The sequence below is a fragment of the Salmo salar genome, chromosome 01 (genome assembly GCF_965601325.2).
Source record: "Salmo salar chromosome 01, fSalSal1, whole genome shotgun sequence".
Taxonomy (NCBI): domain Eukaryota; kingdom Metazoa; phylum Chordata; class Actinopteri; order Salmoniformes; family Salmonidae; genus Salmo; species Salmo salar.
Window position 1 is genome coordinate 161,415,314 of NC_138291.1, and position 6,391 is coordinate 161,421,704.

The following is a 6,391-nucleotide window of genomic DNA, read 5'->3' on the forward strand; positions in this document are numbered from 1 at the left end:
TGTTTCGGGTAGCCTTCCACAAGCTTCCCACAATAACTTTGGTGAATTTTGGCCCATTCCTTCTGACAGAGCTGGTGAAACTGAGTCAGGTTTGTAGGCCTCCTTGCTCGCGCACACTTTTTCAGTTCTGCCCACAAATTGTCTAAGGGATTGAGGTCAGGGCTTTGTGATGGCCACTCCAATACCTTGACTTTGTTGTCCTTAAGCTATTTGCCACAACTTTGGAAGTATGCTTGGGGCCATTGTCCATTTGGAAGACCCATTTGCGACCAAGCTTTAACTTCCTGACTAATGTCTTGAGATGTTGCTTCAATATATCCACATCATTTTCTATCCTCATGATATCTATTTTGTGAAGTGCACCAGTCCTTCCTGCAGCAAAGCACCCCCACAACATGATGCTGCCACCCCCGTGTTTCACGGTTGGGATGGTGTTCTTCGGCTTGCAAGCGTCCCCCTTTTTCCTCCAAATATAACAATGGTCATTATTGCCAAACAGTTCTATTTTCGTTTAATCAGACCAGAGGACTTTTCTCCAAAAAGTACGATCTTTGTCCCCATGTGTAGTTGCAAACCGTAGTCTGGCTTTTTTTATGGCGGTTTTGGAGCAGTGGCTTCTCCCTTGCTGAGCGGCCTTTCAGGTTATGTCGATTTAGGACTCGTTTTACTGTGGCTATATACAGTGGGGCAAAAAAGTATTTAGTCAGCCACCAATTGTGCAAGTTCTCCCACTTAAAAAGATGAGAGAGGCCTGTACACTTCAACTATGACAGACAAAATGAGAGAAAAAAAATCCAGAAAATCACATTGTAGGATTTTTCATGAATTTATTTGCAAATTATGGTGTACTTTTTAACTCTGCATTGTTGGGAAAGGGCTCATAAATAACCCTTTCATGGTAGTCTATACCTGTTGTATTTGGCGCATGTGGCAAATACAATTTGATTGATTTGATTTGTTTCTAAAGACAAACCACACAGCTGATTGGATGGATGTGGCTTTCACTAATGACCCGTGATGGATGGGGAAGTGCGTGTGTGTTTCTGTCTGTGTGTGTCGGATTTGTGGGTGGGAGACCCTGTTCGGTGGCATGAGGCTGTGGGGGCGGGACCACAGAGGGGGCCTGTAGTCAAATCAGAGGGGGCGATGGCACGGATATGCTAATTACTGAACACAAACAAACACATCATAGGTAGAATGACTGTTCATCAATGTGCTTGCCTCAGCAAGAACTCTCATGATATAACTCATCTTCAATTCTTCCTATTTGTATTTTTTTTCTCTCTCTCTCTCTCTCTCTCTCTGTGGACCATGAATGTGGGCTGTGAAACTGTTATTTTGGTGACATTCAAATTGTCAGGAGTCAGTGAACTCCACAATAACAATAGTCTTGATACTGGGCTAGATTGTGTGTGTAAAATGCATGGTAATGCATTGTATTTACAGTGTATCCTTGAGTGTGGTGGAGAAGCTTTAATTCCGATGACATCACAAATGATCCTGCTCTGTGTGTGGCCTTATACTTGTGTGTGTGTGTGTGTGTACGTGCTTGTGTATGTATGCGTGCATGCATGTATGTGCCTCTTCCCTCCCAACCAAGCAGTACTGAGGGTCAGCGACGCCATTCACAGAGGGATAGCTAGGTAACCCCTGGTTGGTGTGCATTGTGGGTAATGGCATGGCATGGTGTGTGTGTGTGTGTGTGTGTGTGTGTGTGTGTGTGTGTGAGAGAGAGAGGACAAAGAGAGGGTGTGCCTGTTGTGGTGTGGGCTGGAATCCTTAGTTTTGGGGTTAAAGGGCGGGACACGTTCCATTCCTAAACCCCTCTGGCCTCCTCCCTTCCTTCCTCAAGGCCTTGTCTGCTTGAACACTCTCGTGTAGCATGAGCTCATGGGAGGAAAACACACACACTTATGGTGCAGGCAGGCAAGCATGTGCAAGGTCTTGATTGATCCTTGGAAACAATTTTTTGGTGATTTATTTTATTTCTAAAGCATACTGATTTAACAGGTTCAAAAGGTATGGATGTAGTCTTGCCACAGTCCTTCCCTCTGAGAGAGACCACAAGCTCGGGAATGTGGAGTTTACACGGCCAGGCAGCTTTTTTGGAGAACAGAGAATGTTCCTTCAGTCAGCCCAGAACCCACTTCCTTTATAAATACACTCTCCTCTCTCCGCTAAACTCAGATATAGCTTACACATATCTTACACATTATTGCACACTCACACACACGCATGCATACAAGCCACAGACTGTTTTCTCTGCTACCGTATGGCAAGCGGTACCAATGCACCAAGTCTGGAACCAGCAGGACCCTGAACAGCTTCTACCCCCAAGCCATAAGACTGCTAAATAGCTAATCGAATGGCTTCCCGGACTACCTGCATTGACCCATTTTTGCACTAACTCTCTTGCACTGACTATGCACACACACTGGACTACCATTTATGTATACTTTAACTCTGCATTGTTGGAAATGGTAAGAATTTCACTGTTAGTCTACACCTGTTGTCTACGAAGCATGTGACAAATAAAATGTGGCATACTGTCACTAGAGAGAGGCAGAGAAGAAAGGAGATTGTGGATTAAGAGAATATGAGGTGATAGTGGGTGTGTAATGTGATGTTAGGTTTGGACAGCTGGAAGATCCTGTGTTTAGTTGAGCTGGGCGTATGTTTTAGTTAATGCTAGCTGATACTGTGTGTATGTTAGTGAGAGTGAAGAAGTGGCGAAGCAGAGAGGCAGGCATGGTCATCACTCATGCTCATCCCTGCCTGGGGAGTGAATCCAGCATAACTGGAGAAGTGGTTATATGCACCCAGACTTTCTCTCCCATCTACACACAGGTGTGATCACGTGTTTCTACTGTTTTTAACAAGGCTTGTTCCAGGATGTTCCTATAGGTTTCCAGAAATGTTGAATAATTTAAATCCTGTTTTAGGATGTTATTTTCCTTATATTATAACTGTGGTTTAAAGGGTTTGGTAGTTTCACCCATCCTTCTTTCTTTCTTTCCATCTCCACTCTCCTCTCTTTGACTCTACCCCCGCTCTTCTCTCTCCATCTTCCTCTCTCGCTCTCTCTCAGCCTCTCTTGGCAGCCATTTTGGTTCCTCATGTCACCCTCTGTGGTCCGACATCGTCTTGGGTAACGCCTTATAAAACAGCTTCATATAAAGCCACAGACACACACACACACACACTCACATTTCACTGCTCGGCCAAGGTCAGCCTGACCATACAGGGCTGAACCAGAAGACTGAACTCACACACACAGCTCGGCTGGCCTGGTTAAAGTGTTTAATTAGCAGTAGTGGTCATGACTTGATGTCGTCGTATGCTTGTTTGTGCATATGCTTGTACGAATAATGTGTATGAGGGGTGTGTGTGTGTGTGTGTGTGTGTCTGGGTTACAGTGACAGCTGTGATCAGTGACATGGTAAAGGCTGAGATCACAGAGGCTGAAGTCACGGGTCTCACAGTCTACTGTGGTGTGAGAGGGCTGTTGTGCCCTGACAAGGCTGGTAAGTTTTGGGGCTGGGGAGAGGCCCGGGCTGAGGCTGGGGCTATGGCTGGGTGATAGGGCTGAGGCTGGGTGATAGGGCTATGGCTGGGTGATAGGGCTATGGCTGGGTGATAGGGCTGAGGCTGGGTGATAGGGCTGAGGCTGGGGGGAGGGCTATGGCTGGGTGATAGGGCTGAGGCTGGGGCTGGGGAGAGGGCTATGGCTGGGTGATAGGGCTGAGGCTGGGGAGAGGCCTGGGCTAAGGCTAGGGCTGGGGAGAGGGCTATGGCTGGGTGGTGATAGGGCTGAGGCTAGAGCTGGGGAGAGGCCCAGGCTGAGGCTAGGGCTGGGGAGAGGCCCGGGCCGAGGGCTATGGCTGGGTGATAGGGCTGAGGCTGGGGAGAGGGATATGGCTGGGTGATAGGGCTGAGGCTAGGGAGAGGGCTATGGCTGGGTGATAGGCTGAGGCTAGAGCTAGTGGGAGGCCCGGGCTGAGGCTGGGGAGACGGCTATGGCTGGGTGATGAGGCTAGGGCTGGGGAGAGGACCTGGGCTGAGGCTAGGGCTGGGGAGAGGCCCGGGCTGAGGCTGGGGAGACGGCTATGGCTGGGTGATGAGGCTAGGGCTGGGGAGAGGACCTGGGCTGAGGCTAGGGCTGGGGAGAGGCCCGGGCTGAGGCTGGGGAGACGGCTATGGCTGGGTGATGAGGCTGGGGCTGGGGAGAGGGCCTGGGCTGTGTGATAGGGCTGAGGCTGTTTGTGTGGTTTTGGCCTTTAGCTCCGATGGGATGTCTGTGTGTTTCTGTATTTAGTTGTCCTCTCTGTTCCCCTGTTCTGTGGCTACAGCGGGTATCCTCTCTAACTGTCTGCTATGTTCTAAACACACACATCTTCTTATTTCCTCTCCTGTGGTCAGTTGGACTGGATTGGACTGAGCCTGCTACAGCTGGTAACATCTGGTGTGCGTGCATGCATGTGTATGTGCATCAGTATGCTTGTTTCTGGGGCAGATCTATGGGCACCTTATAATGATAGTAGATGTGTGTTTGGGGCTCCGCAATTCTGAGGCATTCAGAACTGCATTCTCTAGAGGGTAAACACACACAGTGTTAGAGTTTCCTTAAAACGGCAATCAGCAGTTGAAACAATAACAAAGCTAACTCCCACCCATTTCGGTAAAAAGTAAGCACTCTCATAAACAGAGCTGTGGATGCAAGGACTGACCATCAATGATATCAAAAGTATAATTTTAACCATGTTTTGAGATTGTATAGCATTTGTTTACATTTACTTTGTTACAAACATAGTAAAATGAGCTTATATTTTTGTTTCTGTTGGGGTACGACAGTTGAGCTAAGAACATGAGGCATTTGAAGTTATATTCTCCAAGAATCAATAGGTACATATCAGTAGATGCTGGTGGTAGGAGTTATAGGAGGATGGGCTCATTACAATGAGCCGTCCTTCAATAGCTTCTCCCACAAGCTTCCTCTGGGACATATCATTAATTAAAAGTTTTTAAAAGTATGTAGCACCTGCTGATTGCCCCTTTAATGGTGTGTAAAGCTGATTGTCTGGGGCTGGAGACAGGACTGGCTGATTGCCCCTTTAATGGTGTGTAAAGCTGATTGTCTGGGACTGGAGACAGGGCTGGCTGGGTCGGAACTAGAAACAATTGTTTGCTTTATTCCATTCTTAAAAATAAACCACTGGTTTAGGACCTCCTGTCCCCCTCCTCTCCTCATCTCCCCTCTCCTCATCTCCCCCCTCCTCTGCTATACTCGCCAATGTGGCGTCAGCAGCAACCAGCTCCAGATGTGCCCCCCCCCACACACCCACACCCTCTACACATGTGATGTGGTCTGGACGATATGTTCCCCGCCTACCCTGCCTATCCCCTACCCTGCCCTACACAGAAACGCACACACCCGTACGGACACTTGCTTGTGTGCACACACAGCCACCAGAGGAGAAGAGAAGCTCTGGGTTTATGAGGTGTTTTTTTTTTTGAAAAGCCAGATTAAGACTCCCATAGGGCGGACCAGGCCGGTGTGTGTGTGTGTGTGTGTGTGTGTGTGTGTGTGTGTGTGTGTGTGTGTGTGTGTGTGTGTGTGTGTGTGTGTGTGTGTGTGTGTGTGTGTGTGTGTGTGTGTGTGTGTGTTTTTTTATGTCAATATCAAATAATTTCTTGGTAACAAATAAGTACCTTACTGGGATAGTTTTCAATTAAAATGGTGTTCTCAGGCAAGAATTTTGCTAGGACTGTCTGGGAGTGGTCTAGGTGGGGAGGGAAAAACCGAAAATTAGCTGTTATTGGCAGAGAGGTTTGGAAGTCTCTTTCTTATTTTTCTATTAAAGGTGAAATATGCAGAAATCACTTTGCCACTTCCTTGTTGCTAAAAGTCTAATAGTTCGGTGAATTTCAGTTTATGTGATAAAACAAGCAATGTATAGTGTAGAGAATCATTGTACTATCTAAACCACTGTGAAATATATTTCCATTAACCAAAAATATTGTGTTTTCAGCTGTTTAAGCTGGTGTACAAAACTGAAATGAAAAATAAGCAAAAACTAAATTTAAGAATGGGAAGCATAGAAATAGTGCACATAGAACAGATCTACCACTTCTAAGACTTGCTTTCTAATGAGAACGACAGATATATAACTCACATTTCTATATGAATTTGGTTGGGTTGCCCAAAATGTTACATATTGCAGCTGAAGGTAATTTACTGCCTGGTGACCAAGACTCCATCCCACCAAAACAGTCTGACATCTCTGGCGTTCTTTTCAAATAGCTCTTACACTAAAAGGGCATTATCATCATTTTCACAATTTCACAGTATTATTCCAACGTCATAGTGTGGAAATATATTTTTTAAAACACA